Raw genomic sequence first — 19,590 nt, 5'->3', positions numbered from 1 at the left:
TGCTGCGTTTGCAGAAATCTGGTATGGTTGCTTCTTTGCCGCCTCTTGAAGCACCTGTCAAACATGTTTGTGAAGGTTGTCTTTTGGGTAAGATGCAGCGTTCTAAGTTTCCAAAGGATGTTTCAGTTTGGGCCACATGCAGGTTGCAGCTTGTGCATAGTGATGTTTGTGGGCCCATGCAAACTCCGTCCTTGGGCAATTACCTTTACTTTGTGACTTTCATTGATGATTACTCCAGACATGCATGGGTATTTACGCTTAAAGTGAAGTCCGAAGTTTTTATGTGCTTCAAACAATTTCTGGCTATGGTGAAAATGTCTCAAAATGTACTATGGGCACCCTCCGTTCAGATTGGGGGGGGGGGGGGGGGGGGGGGGGGGGGTATATGTCTCATGAATTTAATTCATTTCTGTCTAGTCGTGGGATAAAACACCAATGTACAATGCCTTATACACCTCAACAAAATGGTGTTGCTGAGAGAAAAATTAGGTCACTTATGGAAATGGCACGATGTATGGTCAAAAGTCAAGCTTTATTGCATTCTTTTTGGCTTGAGGACATCATGTGTGCCACTTATGTACTAAAAAGGTGTCCTACAGAAGCCTTGCAATTTATTACTCCATATGAAGCATGGCATGATAGAAAGCCTTCTATTGAGCACATGCGTGTTTTTGGCTTTTTGGCATATGCTTTGCTGCCATAAACACAACGCAGAAAATTGGATGATAAGGCTGTCAAATGTATTTTTGTTGGTTATAGTAATGAAAGAAAAGGTTACAGGTTATATCATCCGCAAACAAAGCGTATTTTGGTTTCACGGGATGTAGTGTTTGTGGAAGATTCTGTTCAGTCCTTGCTGTCATGTACTAGAGACAGTAATGTAAGCTCAGAGGACATTTACGACACTTTCTTACCTCTTTTTAGTGGTGGAAATACGAATGTAAATTCTAATGAGGCAAATGTACAGCCTGTGGGGGTTTCTAAAAATGTCACAGGTTAGCCTATTTACTGATGCAGATATACATGATGTACTTGTGGAAGATTCTATTCAGCTCTTGCTGTCATGTACTAGAGACATTAATGTAAGGTCACAGGACATTTATGACACTTTGTTGCCTCTTTTCAATGGTGGAACTACGAATGTAAGTTCCAATGAGGCAAATGTACAGCCTATGAGGGTTTCTGAAAATGTCACAGATCAGCCTATTACTGATGCAGATGTACATGATGTACTTGATGAGAAAAGGGCTGAAAATGAGCAGGCTAGAGGTATGCCAAAATGGCTGTGCACATTTTGCGTGACAGTAAATTGGATGCACCTTTGTCTAGTCGTACTCGTTCAGGATCTCGCCATGCATCTTATGCATTAGATTGTTATGATTTGGTTGTGTCTAGCTTACATGATGTTGAGGAACCTCTCTCTTTTGATGAAGCACAGAAATCAAAAAATTGGATGGCTGCCATGCAATCAGAATATGATGCACTTATAGAAAATGACACATGAACTTTATGTGATTTGCCTCCTCGCAAAAAGGCCATTGGTATGAAGTGGGTTCACAAGTTGAAACGCAAGCCGGATGGTGAGATCGATCGCCATAAGGCTCGATTTGCTACAAAGGGTTATGCAGACCAAAAAGGCATAGATTATGAAGATACTTTTGCTCCCACTTGTCGTATGACTACTGTGAATAATCTATGTGCATTGGAAGCTCATTTTGGTTGGGATGTACATCAATCAGACATTGTTACCGCTTTCTTGAACGGTGACATATTTGAGAAAGTTTATGTAACACAACCTCGTGGTTTTGTCATAGAAGGACAACAGGATGAAGTGTGCAGATGTAAGAAGGCTCTTTATGGGTTGAAGAAATCTCCTCGTGCTTGGTATGAGAAAGCTGACACTCATTTGGTCAAACGAGGCTTTCGTAACAGTCCAACAGAAAGCACATTGTATGTAAAGCGTGAGGGTGATGTACTTCTCATTACAGTACTTTATGCCAATGATTTGCTGATCACTGGACCAAATGAGAGACATATTTTTGAATTTAAGGCTGATGTGAATGCTACATTTAAGATGAAAGATTTGGGGTGTTGTATCATTACTTGGGTATACAGTTTAAGGAGTGTGATGGTGGTATTGCCTTGTGTCAGAAAAGTTACATAGAGACATTGCTATGTAAGTTTGGACTTGAGGATTGCAAACCTATTGCCACTGCCATGGAAACAGGTTTGAAGTTGAGTCTACATGATGTTGGAGATCCTGTTGATGTCACTCTTTACCAAATTGCTGTTGGCTGCCTCATTTATGTATGCAACACGAGGCCGGATATACAATTTGCAGTCGCACAGGCCAGTAGATTTATGCATAGCCCAAGGTCTAAGAATTGACAGGCTATCAAGAGGATTTTCTGCTACCTTAGTGGCACTTTATTTCTTGGCTTGTTTTATCCCAAGGGTGGATCATTGCCGCCAGACTTACATGCTTTTTTGGACTTAGATTGGGCTGGTTGTTTTGACACGCGAGTGCCCACAAGTGGTTTTTGTTTCATGCTTGGCAGTTCATGTATATCATGGTTGAGCAAGAAGAAACCTATTGTGTCCATTTTGAGTTGTGAGGATGAGTACATGGTAGTCTTCACAACTACGGTTGAGTGTGTATGGCTCAGACGCCTTATGGCTGATTTGGGTGTTGGACAGGACACTGCCAACAATATCTACACTGACTGTCAGAGTGCATTGGGAGTTGCGAAGTTTTTCATGCTCGCACAAAGCACATGGAGGTGCATTACCACTATGTCAGGGAGAGGCTCTCAACAGGAGAGATCAGCTTGGATTATGTGCCAACACAGGACAACCTTGCAGATCTTTTCACAAAGGCATTGTCTCGTGAGAAGCTTGAAGCTTTTCACAAAGCTTTGGGATTACTCCCCTTTGTGAACTGATCATTTCCTCAGGGCATGGCACTTCCCTTTACTCATGTGCCAGCTCTCATTCATCGCATCACTCCAAGGGGGATTTGTTACCATATACATGTGGTTGTGATGTGTGTGAACCCACTAGGTGACCGCTAGGGCATTTTTTCCCGCTTTAGGATGTTTTTTCCCTCGAGCATTGTATATACGCCCATCACTCTAGGGCTATCTATTTTTCCATTGCGCACTAAGTAACATACTCTCTAGTGTGCGCCTTGAGCTTCCTTCGTCTTCTCCAAGATGTGTGCGTTTCTCTGCAACCCTAATTCCAACATAACAATCCCTAAACAGGTAGGTTGGTAGGTCTGCTGATCCCTTATCTTTGATCTTGAAGATATAGACGATCTTCATGGCCGTTAGTTGTCCTGATTTGGCATGCAAAGTCCATAGAAGATCTTTTATGTTTCTATCCTCTCAACAATAGAATCCGATCCTAGGATTATCCGTACTAAGCCGTTTCAAAGGCTTCAAATCTACTTGATCGTATCCCTCAAATGCTAAAGTTGGAGATCCTTTTTTTGCTGACATATCTGGGATTATGGTGTTTACTTCTAACCCCCATTTGTCTACCACATCAGGGTTTTCGACTTGTACATACTGAGTTCCGTTTCTGTCCATGTACATTTTTCCTTGTTTGTTTGCCCTAATCTCTTCTTCAAACTCAATACCATGGTCATCAATGCGAATAGCATACTCCTTGTTAGGGTCCAAGTAAACTTGGGATCCATGGTGGTTAGTCTTGTAAAAAGAGAGTATATGCTTATAGCATTGTCGTTACGATTTCTGGGTGAATCGAGTAAGAAGACATTTCAGATGTTGAATCTGAAAAAGTTTCTGAGACTTCTTCAAGAATTGTGTGCAAGGAATTGCCTTGATTCACGCTTTCTTTGCTGGATACTCTACTGGAGGTTTCTCCGAGTATGCCTTGATTTCCTAGTACACGACCAAATCTAAGGTTCATATAGACTTATGAAGCCCTGGTTAAAGTACTTACCTTTGGATTGACCTGTCGTCAATTTTCACTTGACTTGATTGCAACCTCTACTGAATTGCCGATTCCTCGTCTGCAACCTGACTCCTGTACAAATTTGATCAAGTTAGCTATTCTTCTATAAAGACAGTAGGGTTTTTACTAACTCTTGTGATTGGTCTATGTGTATCACTTCAAATCGAGCTATGGGAGTCAAAGTGACTTTCAAATTCGACTTTAGCAAAAAATCAAAGGATTAATCTGTAACCTGGAAACTGAGTGAATATGTACCAATTTGGATCCGATTGAACCCAAAATTGCCCGATGGCTTTGTATTATGTTGGTCTAACACTTTACAAGTTCAAAATTCAAAATTGATGTCCCTGGGTAGCAGTAGTAGATAATCGTGATTATTTACTTTTGTCAGTTTTTTACACTTTCTAGCTTGGTTTGGCAAGTAGACAACCTATTAAAGTCCTTGGACAAGTTTAAAAAAGTTTGGATAAAATCTGATCAAGTTTATCAATTGTTTTATGTCCGTAGAATCTGATTTGAAAAATATGGCTTAAGTCTCACTTTTGTGATCCAAATTTCACCAAAATTGATTTGTGGGGTCTACTTGATATGCTTGACCTTGTGGTATACTCACATTTGCAAAATTATCAAGTTTTGAAGCAGATGTAAATAATCGTGATTATTTACTCCAGGTAAATTTTTGTAAATTTTTGTCCCAACTCCGACACAGATCTGTTAAGCACCTCAAGTTAAGGTCACTAGCCAAGTTTCATCAAGTTTGGACAATTTTTGGTCAAATGGTAATCAATTTTCTCTCCGCAGACTAACTTTGCTAATTTGGTCACAATTTTCAATCCAATGATCCAAATCTTACCAAAGTTGGTTTGTGGGCTTATTACAACATGGTAAAACTAGTGATATGCTGACTTGGTCAAAAAAGTTGAAAAATGGGACATATGTAAATAATCACGATTATTTACAACTGGTAACTTTTTGCATCTTTTTGGTCAACTGAGTAGGTACACATGTTTATCACATCAATATAAGCCTATGAATCAATTTTCAACAAGTTTGGACAATTTTTTTCCCAAATTTACACTCAAGTTTCAAAACGTAAGTACAAACTTTAGTTTTTACCCAGTTTTTGGTCAGTTTGGTGATCCAAATCTTTTGGGCCTTTACAAAAGTTGTTTGCACACATGCAATGAGTCAATGGTATGAACCTTGGTCAAATTTGAGCTAAAAGTTAATAATCGCAATTATTAACTTTAGGCTTGAAATGAACATTTTTTTGCAATTTTTTCAAAGCCAGTCTTTACATGAGCTATTTTAAGCCTATGAATCAAGTCAAAACTTAATTTGGCCTCAAATGCCAAGAAAAAGTAAATAATCTGAGTTTTGGCCATCTCTTGAAGTTTTTACCTCGAAGTGTCCTTGAGCTTACCTACTGGTTCAGACAACTTTTAAGCTTACTCTCCAGTCAGATTGAGTGGTTTTGAGTCTTTTCGTGCTATTTCTAGCCGTAGACCTAAAATTCTTCAACTTCCAATAACAACTCACACTTGATTCTTTTAGAGAGAGCAATGTTCTGAAATCCACCTCGGATCCTACTTACCCTACTCATAGATTCTCATGCAATGGGGTTGTGGAAAGTGTCCACAAACACTTGTTTTCTTGTCTTTTATGGTTTTCTGAGCCTTGATCTTAAGACTTGTCTTGTCTGTCAATCATTCTCAAAATCCTAATCTAATTATACAATCCTACAATCCTAAAGGCACTCAATAAGTACGATTACTTCCAAGCTACCTCCACACAACAAAAGACGACAATCTTAAGCTATGCGATTTCTAAAAAGAAAGTTTTAAACTCTAGGCGATCCTAGAGTAAGTTAAAGGATAACTTCACAAGACGCTCGTGTTTTTTCCTAGTTTAGGTCTCTTCGATCCCCGACAACGATGCCAAATGTGGGACGCATGTCTAACCTCACCATCCTATCTTATTGCAGTATTAGCGAGAACCATGATTAAATTGTCAATCCATGGGACGAAGCTGACTTGACTAGTGCATAGAGGCTACAAGAGTTTGTCAATATCTTGAAAAACAACTAACAACTCGTATTTAACTCAAGCTACACTCAAGTGACTGAAATCACCAAAATCCAATTGCTCATCGACAAACAAATCACATCCGTTACATCATCAACTGACATCTAAACGTAACGAAACTTCTAGGAAATGTTTATAATACCTAAGCACACATGCTTATGGTCTCAAACCCCAACTTTAGATCAAGTTCCAAAATCGCGATTATTAACAGCAGTGGATTTTTGACCTAGTCGTTTTCAACCTAGAATGCATCTAAATGCTTAGCAATGATGCACCAATACCCCATCTATGCTTAGTTTTTGATTTGACAGTGTAAATTCCTAGTTATGATGAAATTAGACCGTGGGTCAGCGACGCCAAGAGCTACGAATTACTGTGAACAGCTTATGTCAATGTGTAGAGCTCTTACCTTTGGTTGCAATGCAACAAACGCGACTACAATGTGACAACCGAGGAGGGAGTAGGAAGCGCAAAAAGGAGAGGAGTGAGCATCGTTAGCTCACGCTATGTATTTCATTATCCAAAAACTTGAAAATAACTTACAAAAAGTGGCTTTTATACCTAATTAGTCAAGGTTTTTGGTGGTCAAAACTAATAATCCGGGAGTTCTACCAAAGATGGGTAATGACAGGTTGATACGATTTGGAAGCTTGTAGCTTTGGCTCATTAATTACAGAGTTTATCCAAGAAAATAGGAGTTACAATATTCTTGATTTTTCAAAATAATAGGTGTTTTACAATGAGAACTTATCCGTGTTAGCTTGCTGCTAACAACGGCCTGGTTCTATCACCAAAAGTAATCCATCACACTATGGTTGATTCACGCATCAAATTCCATCAAGGGGCTAGACGGAACGTCAGTCCATGAAAAACAAAGATTAAAATGATGCAAAGGGAAAAACCAATGCTCAAAATTCTTCCCAAGGCACTTTCAACAACAACAACAACAACAACAATCGGTCCAAGGAGAAGGGAGTTCACAAAGGCAAAAACAAACTCTCTCCTAAAGAGCTTGAAACTTTTCGCTAGGACCATAAGTGTTTCAAGTGTGGGGAGCAAGGACATGGCTATCGTTCTTACCCCAAGAAGAATGTTTGCAATGAGACTCCTAGGGCTTCCACTATTGAAGCTCCAAAAGAGGATGCTCATTACAAAGGCTCATCACTTTTCTATGCTTGGGAAAAGGTAAGAGAGCATGATGCCTTCATCTTGTTTGACCCTGACTCTACTCACAACTTTATATCAAAGGAGTTGGCCACCAAGTTGGGCATTCAAGCTTTCAAGATGGGAGATATGGTAACGGTTCACACAACTTTCAAGGGATAACAAGCTTTTGTTACTCCTTTGATTGGGAAGTTGAGGCTCCATGTCCAAAGCTATGTCGACAAAGAAGAATTTTTCATCTCTCCTCTCCAACATGAGGATGCTATCCTAGGGGCACCATGGTTTGATTGCATGGCTGCCAATATGAAGTTCCTTGAAAGGAGAATCTACTTCACCTACATGGGAAAGAACATGTATATAGATGCTAGTGAGCGTGGTCGCACTATTCCACTTGTAAATCCTCCTGCTTTTGATAAATCAATAAAGAGCTCAGTTTTTACGTACATGATTTTTGTCAAAGAGTCCCTAAAAGATCCTAATGTTTCATCAAATGTAAATGGTAGGAATCAAGAAGAATTAGACTTGTCTAATTTTCTAAAAGGATTCCAAGAGGTGTTCATCGATGATATCCCTATGGACTTACCTCCAAAATGAGGGGATGATGACCATCACATTGATCTCCTTCCAGGAAGCTCACCGCCTAACAAGCCTCCTTATCAAGTCTCTCAAGCTCAACAAGAGGAGATCATGAGGCAAGTATAGGAATTCGTAGAAAAAGGGATGGTGAGGCCTAGTTCCTCTCCCTTTTGTTCTCCAGTCTTTTTAGTGCAAAAGAAAGATGGTAGATACATTATGTGTGTGGACTATTGAGCACTAAACCATATCTCGAAATTTCCCGTGTCTCAAGTAGAAGATGTTTTTGATAAGCTACAAGGCTCTGCCTACTTCAGTAGGATTGACCTTAAAACTGGATATCATCAAATAAAATAGTGGATGAAGATATATTAAAGACCACATTTTGCACAACGTTTGGTCTTTATGAATATCTAGTCATGCCTTTTGGCTTGACGAATGCACCAGCTACATTCAATCGTCTAATGGAGAATTTTTTTAGACCTTACCGCAAATTCACTGGAGGGTTATTTGATGATATCATCACCTACTCCAAGTCTTTGGAGAAACATAAGCAACATCTCCAAGTGTTTTTTCAAGCATTGAGGGAGAACAAGCTTTTTCTCAACCAAAAGAAAAGCGATTTTTTCCTACAAGAGATTCAATACCTAGGTCATATTATCTCTCAAGATGGTATTCGTATGGATCCATCAAATTTAGAGGTAATAAAAGCATGGCCTAATCCAAGGAATCTACATGAGCTAAGAAGCTTTATTGGTATGTGCACATACTATAGACGCTTCATAGAAAAATTCTCTCAAATAGCAGGATCACTACATGACTTAACTAAGAAGAACGTTAAGTATGTATGGACTGCTAAGGAGCCAAATTATTTTGATAAGATCAAGGAGAAACTTACCTCCCAACCACTCCTCATGCTTCCGGATCTCTCAAAGCCATTTGAGGTCCAATGTGATGCTTGTGGTGATTGCTTTGGAGCAGTTTTGCTTCAAGAAGGGCATGCCATAGCATATGAGAGCCGAAGGCTCAATACGGATGAACGAGTCTTGGGCATTTATTAGAAAGAGCTTTTAGTTGTTCTACATGCCTTAGACACATGGAAGCACTACCTATTGGGGACTCCATTTATCCTACGAACCGACCACCAAAGTATCAAGTATTTCATGACACAAACCAAGCTTTCTGACAAACAAATGAGGTGGGCAAATTTTTTTTGAAATTTAATTTCCATATTTCTCACATTGCTGGTAAGCACAATGAAGTGGCCGATGCACTTTAACGGCGATCAAAAGTTAATGCGGTGTCTATAGCTACTCACAATGATCTATCCTCTATGATAGATGAGTATGCGACCGACCCTGACTTTAGAGACATAATGTCAGTCCTTGCTTTGGGGAAGAAAGAGGAACCATTCACTTTGTAGGATGGTTATCTTATCCACGGCAATAGGCTATGTATTACCCATTCCCTTCCTGAGAAAGTTATGTATGAATCCCATGCTCCTCCCTATGCAGAAAAAAGAGTTATTCAACCTACTCTTCGAGGAGTAGAGGCGTATTTCTATTGGCCTACCATGAAAGTGGACATACAAAAGTATGTTTCAAAATGTATAGTATGCCAAAAGACCAAGTATGATAGAGAGAAGCAACCTGGATTACTTCAACCATTGCCTATCCCAAATTCACCATGGGAGAGTATATACATGGATTTCATCTTTGGATTACCTAAGTCTATCCAAGAGAATACAAGAATATGGACAATAGTTGTCAGGTTTAGCAAGAAAGCACACTTTATTCCTGTCAAAAAGGCTATTAAGACACACGAAATGGCAACTCTCTTCATATCATAGATTTTCAAGCACCATGGATTACCAATATCCATCGTGTCAGATAGAGATCCTAGAATGACCAGTAATTTTTGGAAAGATCTCTTTGAAAATGTAGGAATAAGATTGAATTTCTCTTTGGCCTATCACCCACCAATGGATGGCCAAAGTGAGATAGCCAATCTTACGATACTCGATCTACTAAAAACTTATGTTATAGAAGTAGATCAACGCTCACAATGGGAAAAGTACTTACCTCTTGTAGAGTATGCCTACAATAATATTGTACATACTTCTACGGGAAAAGCACCTTTTAAGATCATTGAGGGAAGACCTAAAATTCCCTTGCTACTCAAAGTACATGGGAAGATCTTCGCTGATGATGATGAGTATAGCCGTGACCTACAAGAATATTTTCAAAAGATTAAGGAGGCTATATCCATATCTCAACAAAGACAAAAAGCTGCTATTGACAAGCACAGAAGTGCCTTAACATTCAAAGAAAATGATTGGGTCGTACTTAAGTTTCCTAAGGCTCAATTAAGGCAAATGACGGGCAAAAATCCTACGGGCCAAACAAAAGTATTATGCTAAGCTAGCAAAAAGATACTATGGTCCTTTCCAAATCTTGAAGCCCATCAATGAGACGGCTTACCAACTCAAGTTGCCCAACCATTGGCTCATACACAATGACTTTTATGTGAGCCTACTTAATCCCTACAAAGGAGATCCACCAAGTGAACCAATTATCGAAGACCCTCCCGAAGTTGAAGACCAAGAAGAGGTGCTACAACCCAAAGCTATCCTTCGGCATGAAGACAAGGTACTACGACATGGTAAGATTATCTGACGGTATCTTATTAAGTTCAAAAATTATCCTTTTGAAGATGCTAGATGGATGCAAGTAATACAACTTAAGGATAGTATGAACCTTGTCAATGCTTACAATGGTACATTAGAGTAAGCAAATATACAATTTTATTTTAAATGATCCATGTTTTTGTCTTATAAGACTAGTTCTCTTTTTAATTGTGCACAAATTTAAATAGTATGCATGCTTAGAATCATGTTTATGATGACGACGTCTCTCAAACACCAAGTAGAATTTGTCACTCTACTTTGGGAGAATGAAATGGACTAAGAGCATACATGCTTGTGGTGGCTATGTCTCCCAAGCACCAAATGAATTGGTCATCCATCTTGGAAAGATGTCGTAGGGTAAAAAGGGATCCTCTAACCACTAAGTAAGATTGACTAATGACTAAGGTTTTATCTCTTACCTCATAGTCGAGGACGACTATGATTTCAAAAGAGAGGTAATGTCATAAAATCTAATATCTAACCAACCCAAATGATTTTCTCATATTAGACTGATCATTTAATGTGGGAGAATAAATGGGAACAAGGGTTAAGATATAGACATGTGCTTATAGATCTATCTCAGCACGGGGCCAATGGTAAAGGGAACCAAATGAGAGATGGTCTATCAAAGAGCAAGGCTAACCAATGGAGCATAAGACCTTAGGGTTAGCTTCATTGAAGACCTCTAATAATGAGTGTAAAAGTCCTTTGACCTTAGGTAAGCTAGGGTTGAGCTTGAGGTGGGAACCTGACCCAAGCTTAAGGTGCTTGAGGTGCTTGATGACTAAGGTTCTTGAGATGCTTGAGGTGCTTGATGATTGAGATTCTTGAGGTTCTTGTCATGCTTGAGATGCTAGGGTTGTACTTGAGTTGAGAACCCAGCCCGAGATTGAAGTGCTTAACGGCCAAGCTTGTGGTGGGAACTGGGCCTAAGCTTGAGGTGTCAAAAAGTCAAAATTCAATTCCTACAAGGAGGGGGTGAGCCCTACAAGAGGGGGGATGAGAGAGAACACCCACACACTCACACAAGGCATGCTTGGTACAAAGAAATAAAAAGGGATACTTGTCAAGTTCCTCCTCATGTTGCCCTCATGGTGTGCCTGAAGCCTATTGGTTGGCCACCCAAGGGGTCCAATGATAATTTAGGATATTTGATTAACTGTCTTTGCATTTATCAAGTAATCTCTCTCAAAGGTAAAAGGGGGACACTTGTCCCAAGGCTACCCTTGTTGCTTGTAAAGCCTCCTGTTTTGGCTTGGCCTGGAGGGGTCCAATAAGCTTCAAGCATGAGCTACAAGGAGGGGGGGGGGGGGGGGGGGGGGGGGGGGGGGGGGGGGGGGGGGTTGACCAAAGCAAGATAGGGGGTTGCTTGAGGGGTATACTCTCCTGCACACACTCACACACACTCTCATTGTGCATTGTGCAAAGTGCAAGAGCTCCCTCTCCTTCTCCAAGCAAGTGGAGGTTGAGAGCCTACACCAACACTCTTGGCTATGGAGTGCAAATCCAACCAAGATCCATGCTTCATTGCTTAATCTTGCCATCTTCTCCATATTCATTACTATGCTATTATGTATGCTAGTAGGAAGAGTGATGATAAGTGAAGAACTAAGTCTTTCTCCTATGAAATGTTTCTTCTTCCTCTTCCTACCCTCATTCCCTGCTAGCTCTCTCCACCTTCGAAGGTGTTTGAGGTCGAGGCTTGGGATAGTTAAAGCTTTCCACAAAGTTTATGTTTAACTTGTGATGCATGAAGCTTTCCATATTCATTGCATCACCTAGGTCACAAGGAACACAAATATTGTATTGTAACAAGTCTCCTGTAATGGAGTAATCATAATACAAATGCCTATTGGAGGGGGGACCGGTTCCACATAAATCTGGTCCTCAACTGTTGTTGTCATGTTCTCTAAATTCTCTCTCTCTTGCAGAAGTATTTTTCATGCCAAGTTAACTAATTGCTATGATTATGTTGCTATCTTAAATTATGTTCACCCTCTATGCTCACAAAGTAATTTCGCAAAAGTACTCTCTTTATTTTCCGCTACTCTCAAGGTACTAGACCAGTTCTATTACAAAGAGAATAGTGAATGACTGCATTTGCATTCTTGTGACTATTCAACCTGTAGGATAATATTTTTATTATAGGAAAAGATTTTGTCGATTCGGTTAACAATGCTAAATTAAAAATGTCTATTGATACCAACAAGAACCAAAGTATAAGCTGACGGATGGATGAGTACTTTGTTTGATCCTATCAAGAGGACTCAGCTCTCGAAAAAACTTGAAGCAGCAAGAGCTGAGTATGTGGCCTTCTTTGCGGCAAAGAATGTGGCAAATATTAGGAAAGGAACCTATCTTAGAAGGGCCTGCAAGAATAAGGAGGTTAATTATAAATACCTTTAACTCAGAAATGCCTCTTTTTAAGATCCTGGGTCGTTTTCATAAGTTTGTAACATATTTGCAATAAGGTGTTGAGCTTTTGAGAATAACTGGCTGAAATGTTTGCCTTGTTATCATATAATTTGTCTTTTAAGATTGTTTACTTTCACCAAAAAGTTGTACCTTTGTGACATGGATAACAACTAGGATGCCCATGCATCACTTGCATACATAGCCAATGCTAACGGAATGTTGTGTTGTTTCATGGGTGTAGGTGAGGACAACTTTCTTTGGTTCATCTTTTTGGTTACTATACTTATTGGAGAATGGCTGCAAGTTTGAGGTTTGAGAAGAAATTTGTACTTCTCTAGGATGGTGACTTATATCAACCTGTTATTATTTATTTGTACAAAATTTTCTATCTAAGTGTATTTTGTACAGAAAACCTTGTTTCAATCTAGATTCCTTGGTCTTTCAACATATAAATGTTCCTTTGTGGATAGTATATGTAGACAAGGAACACACACACACACACACACACACACACACACACATAATATAATATATAATAATACATATATATATATCGGAGGTCACATATGACCCATAGGACCAAGAAAAAGATCATTAGAATGGGGTTTCTAGATAGGGACATATCAGTTAAGGACTAAGGGTCCATTGGAAGGAAAACGAGGCAAAAGGAAAATAGCTGATCCTAAGGGGGGTCAAAAGATGGAGACGCCAGTTAAGGAGTTTGAAACTCCTGGATGATGGCTTTACCGCCTCAGTAGACAACCCATTTACCTTGTTTACGAGCTTCGTGCATCTTCTTCAGCTCGCTTGCCTTGAGCTTGAGTTGATTGGGGTCAATTCTTTGGCAATCCAAAGTGTTCTTCCCTTGAGGAGGCGGGATTGTTATAGTAGTTTCTTTCGTGTTTCCTTGTCCTTGAATATAAGAATACATTGTCGGGGTGGCATTGGTTTGTTCGTATTGTTGATCCAAGAGATGGAATCAGGCTTGATGTGAATTGGTTGGAGAATATGATTGAGCTTGGTGATGGCTTCTTTGAGTGTGTCTTCCTCGGTGCACCATGGGGGGTTGAGCCCTCCAATCCTGACCTTGAGTCCAAGAGACACTTGGAGTCAGTTTTCTTGTAGTGCTTTTTGTATTTGCGTGTCAAGCTTCTTGTGTGTTATCTCATGGATTTGTTTTTGTATTGCCATGAAAGTTTCAATGAGGGAAGCTTCGAATTTGTGGGCTTTTGCAAGTAGAGCTTGACTCTCGGTTGCCTTTGTTTCCTCAAGAAAATGCAGGTGTTGCTTAAGAGACTTGTTCTCCTGTTAGGAAATAAGACGTAGCTAAATAGATATTTGAGTACATTACTTAATGGGGAGAGATAGATTTCACACACAAGAGATTATAGAGTAGAGAGAGAGAGAGATTACACACGATATACGTGGTTCACCCAATGTGGGCTACGTCCATGGGAAAGCAGCCACTCAATGGCTTTAGTACTTCAAAACAAGAAGTAATTTACAAAGGGATTATACCCTTAACTGAGCTCCCTCCTTGCTTCACTCTCACCACCTCACACTCACCTTGTTGCATCAACTTCACACTATGAAATGTGTGTAGAAATGGCCTCCTTTTATAGGCCAAAAGGGCTGCCCTCTCTCATGAGAGGCAGCCATGTGTAGCCGCCCTTGTGTAGATAAGTCCAAATCGGACCCTCCAATCCACCCATGTGTGGCCGTCCTTGAGAAGACAAGTCCGCTTTTGAATTTGGCCACCGACACCGGCCATTGACTTCTGACCACTGGCCACCGGTCATTGACTATCAGCCACTGGCCAACCGACCGATTGTTTTCCGATCACTTTCCGGCCGTCGTCCGGCCATAATATTCCGGCGAGGGGAAAAAAAAGTCTCTGGGGCTTCCGTCCCTGAGGCCCCTGATTTTTGGCCGTGAAGAGTTTGGTTTTCGGTGAGTGATTTTTCTTCACGCACGTTGGCTTCTCCTCATAATAGGGGCCTTACAAATGTGCGTTTTTACCACAGAAAATTACAAGGGTAAATCAGGCTCCATACATAATAATCTCCCACTTGGAGACCGATCTCCAAACCAAACCTGTGACTGCTTTCCATCCTGGCTTCTTATCCTTGAATGCCGATTGAAGATGAGCAAAAGCTCAACTTCTCCTTGTTGACCATCTTTGTAAATATGTCTGCAGGATTTTCACTTGTATGCACCTTTCCTAGCTTTAGCTATCCCTCTTCCAAAAGAGTGCGTATGAAGTGATATCTCACCTCAATGTGCTTCGTCCTTGAATGAAGGGCTGAGTTCTTCGCAAGATGGATAGCACTTTGGCTATCACTGTACAAGACACAATTGTCTTGTTTGAATCCAAGCTCTTCTAAGAATCTTTGAAGCCACAGAATTTCTTTGCTTGCCTCCGTCATTGCTACATACTCTGCTTTCGTGGTAAAAAGTGAGACCACTTTCTGCAGCTTTGAAGCCCAGCTTACTGCTGTGTCTCCAATCGTGAACACATATCCAATAGTGCTCCTTCGAGTATCTTTGTCACCTACCATATCTGCATCAGCATACCCTTCTAGAAAAATATCAGTTCCTCCAAAATACAAAGCATTTGTTGTTGTCCCTTTTAGATACCTAAGTATCCACTTCATAGCTTGCCAATGCTCTTTACCTGGGTTGTCCATGAACCTACTCACAACTCCCACTGCATGTGCAATGTCTGGCCTTGTCCAGACCATAGCATACATTAGAGAACCTACCGCTGCAGCATATGGAACTTTAGACATATAGGCTATCTCCTCTTGTGTCTTTGGACACATATCCTTCATTTGTTTAAAATGACCAGCCAAAGGTGTAGAAACTGGTTTTTCATTTTGCATTGCAAAGCTTTCTAGTATCTTATTGATGTAATCCTCTTGAGATAGCTTTATTGTCTTCTTCATCCTGTCCCTTGATATTTTCATACCAAGTATCCTCTTTGCAGCACCTAAATCTTTCATTGAAAAAGATTTAGACAGCTCCTCTTTTAGGTCTTTGATGTCCTGCATGTTAGCACTTGCAATCAACATGTCATCAACATACAACATTAGGATGATGAATTTCCCATCTCCCAAATTCTTCGTGTAGGTGCAGTGCTCCGAGTTGCATCTTGTGAATCCATGATCCAACATCCATCGATCAAACTTCAAGTACCATTGTCTTGAAGTTTGTTTTAAACCATACAAGTTCTTCTTTAATCTGCAAACCATTTTCTCCTTACCTTTTACTTCATACCCCTTTGGTTGAAGCATGTAGATTTCCTCCTCTAAGTCACCATGAGGGAATGCCGTATTTACATCCATTTTCTCAAGATTTAGATCATGAGCAGCCACAAGGCTTAAGACAAGCCTAATGGAGTTCATTTTTAGAACAGGAGAAAATATTTAATTGAAGTCCATACCTTTCTTTTGAGAAAACCCTTTTACCACAAGCCTAGACTTGTAACTTTTCTTCCCACCTTCTTCTTCCTTCAGCTTGTACACCCATTTGTTTTGGAGTGCCCGCTTACCTTTAGGCAACTCAACCAACTCCCATGTTTGGTTGCGATGTAGTGAATCCATCTCCACTTGCATGGTCTTCGTCCATTCTTCTTTGGATTCATGTTGCATAGCTTCTTTGTATGATTCCGGCTCTCCAGAATCTGAGATCAAGAGATGGTTGAAGGAAGGAACAAACCTTTCTGGAGGTCTACTTGCTCTTGTAGATCTTTCGGGAATAGGTTGAGGCTCCTCATTTGGTTGACGTTGTTGCACATTGTCATCGTTTGCAGTCCTGGAGTCTTCATCGTCCTCAAGCTCCATGTACTCATCACCTGTTTCTTTTGTTCGTTTTCTTTCCAAGTAATCTTTGTACATATTTTGTTCGTTAAAAATTACATCCTTACTCCTTAAGATTTTACCATCTTGAGGATTCCATAGGCGATACCCAAAGTCACCTTCTCCATAGCCAATGAAGAAACACTTTTTGGACTTTGCATCTAGCTTTGATCTTAGGCTTCTATCTATGTGCATGAAAGCCTCACACCCAAATACTTTGAGAAATGCATAATTCACCGGTTTACCTGTCCATGCTTCTTCTGGAACTCCCCCATCCAATGCCGTTGAGGGTGACCGATTGATTAAGTACACATACGTACTTACAGCTTCCGCCCAAAGCTCAAGCGGTAGTCCTGCATGTAGCCGCATGCTTCGTGATCGCTCCATGATTGTCCTATTCATCCTTTCTGAAATCCCATTTTTTTGAGGTGTCCTTGGGGTTGTTCTTTGCCTCCAAATGCCATTACTAGCACAAAAGCTTTCAAAAGCTTGGTTGCAATATTCACCCCCAGCGTCAGATCTGAGGCATTTAACCTTGGTACCTGTTTCATTCTCCACAAAGGCTTTCCACTTTTGAAATATGAGAAATATATCGGATTTATTGTTCATGACATAAACCCATGTTTTTCTAGTCGCATCGTCTATAAATGTTACATAATACAATGAGCCACCAAGTGATGGTGTACTTGCAGGACCCCAAACATCAGAATGAACCAACTCAAGTTTTTTATTTTTTCTTTCATTTCTTGATTTTTGAAATTTTACCCTCTTTTGTTTACCATAAACACAATCTTCACAGAACTCTAAGTCCACTTCTTTCAAACCTGGTAGAAGCTTCTTTGTTTGAAGGATTTGCATTCCTTTGGTACTCATATGCCCAAGTCGATAGTGCCACACCGCACTGTCAACTTCTGTAGTTGTTGCACAAGCTGAAGGTTGCGTGCTAACAGTAACAAGTAAAGTGTACCGACCTTTTCTCCCTTGGCAACCACCAAAGATCCCTTTGAGATCTTCCACCGTTTGTTTCCGAATACAATGTTGTGACCTTCATCGTCCAATTGTCCTGTAGAGATCAAATTTTTGCGAAGAGAAGGAACATGCCTAACATCTTTAAGCTTCCATTCATTTCTGTTAGCAGTTTTGATAGAAACTGTACCTTTGCCGACAATCTCACAAGCTTCATCATCTCCCAAGTATACATACCCAAAATTACCGTTGGTGTAATCTTAAAAATGTTGCTTGTGTGGTGTCGCATGGAAGGAAGCCCCGGAATCTACTATCCAGGAATTAGACACATTGTCTAATGAGAGAATTAGAGCATCTTCCTCTATTTTACCTGCCACATTGGCCTCCGATGTTGGCTTGTTGTCTTGAGACTCAGTCTCCTTCTTCTTCTTGGACCAACAATCCTTCTTGACGTGGCCCTTCTTGCCGCAGTTCCAACATTCAAGAACCGACTTTGTGCGTGACTTACTCCGTCTTGAGCGATCATGACCCTTTTGGTTTTTGAACCTCTCCTTAGGCCTTCCTCTTGTTTCCACTGACAATGAAGCACTTGATGATTCTCCTGTGCTTCTCCTTCGTATTTCCTCACTTAGGAGAACACCCACAACATCATCAAACTTAAGAGTATTTGTACCAGAGATAGAATTACTTACAACCATCACAAGGCTGTCCCAACTATCCGTCCGGTAGAGATGATAGTATAAGGAGAGCTCGCACTTCGTCATCGAAATTGATTTTCACTGATCGAAGTTGACTTATGTTTGTGTTAAAGTCATTTAGGTGTTCTGTAACTGAACCATTCTCTGCCATCTTTAGATTGAACAAGCGCTTCATAAGAAATACCTTATTGGATGACGATGGTTTCTCGTAGAAGTCGTCAAGTGACTTCATTAAGTCCTCCGTGGTGTTCATCTCCGAAACATTGAAGGCCACCGTTGACGCCAAGATTAACCGGATTGTTCCCAGTGCCTTTCGATCAAGGACAATCCATGCTTCATCTGCCATTGTTGCGGGCTTCTTCACAAGACCGCCTAGTGGCAAATAGAGGTCCTTCTGATAGAGATAGTCTTCAATCTGCATCTTCCAATGTTGGTAGTTTTTGCCGATGAACTTCTCAATCTTGACCTTCCCTTCCTCCGCCATAACTCCCACTCAATTCAAGGAATTTTTTCCTTGAGATAATTTAGCTACAAGCAAACCTTGCTCTGATACCGGTTGTTAGGAAATAAGACGTAGCTAAATAGATATTTGAGTACATTACTTAATGGAGAGAGATAGATTTCACACACAAGAGATTATAGAGTACAGAGAGAGAGAGAAATTACACACGATATACATGGTTCACCCAATGTGGGCTACGTCCATGGGAAAGCAACCACTCAATGGCTTTAGTACTTCAAAACAAAAAGTAATTTACGAAGGGATTATACCCTTAACTGAGCTCCCGCCTTGCTTCACTCTCACCACCTCACACTCACCTTGTTGCATCAACTTCACACTATGAAATGTGTGTAGAAATGGCCTCCTATATAGGCCAAAAGGGCTGTCCTCTCTCATGAGAGGCAGCCATGTGTAGCCGCCCTTGTGTAGATAAGTCCAAATCGGACCCTCCAATCTGCCCATGTGTGGCCGCCCTTGAGAAGAAAAATCCACTTTTGAATTCGGCCACCGACCACCGGCCATTGACTTCCAACCACTGGCCACTGGTCATTGACTACCGGCCACCGGCCAACCGACCCGTTGTTTTCCGACCACTTTTCGGCCGATGTCCGGCCATAATATTTCGGCGAAAAAGAATATTCCGACGAGGGAAAACAAAATCTCAGGG

Source organism: Adiantum capillus-veneris, chromosome 25 (assembly GCF_014529385.1).
Source record: "Adiantum capillus-veneris isolate H3 chromosome 25, ASM1452938v2, whole genome shotgun sequence".
Lineage (NCBI taxonomy): Eukaryota > Viridiplantae > Streptophyta > Polypodiopsida > Polypodiales > Pteridaceae > Adiantum > Adiantum capillus-veneris.
This window is presented reverse-complemented; position numbering follows the sequence as displayed.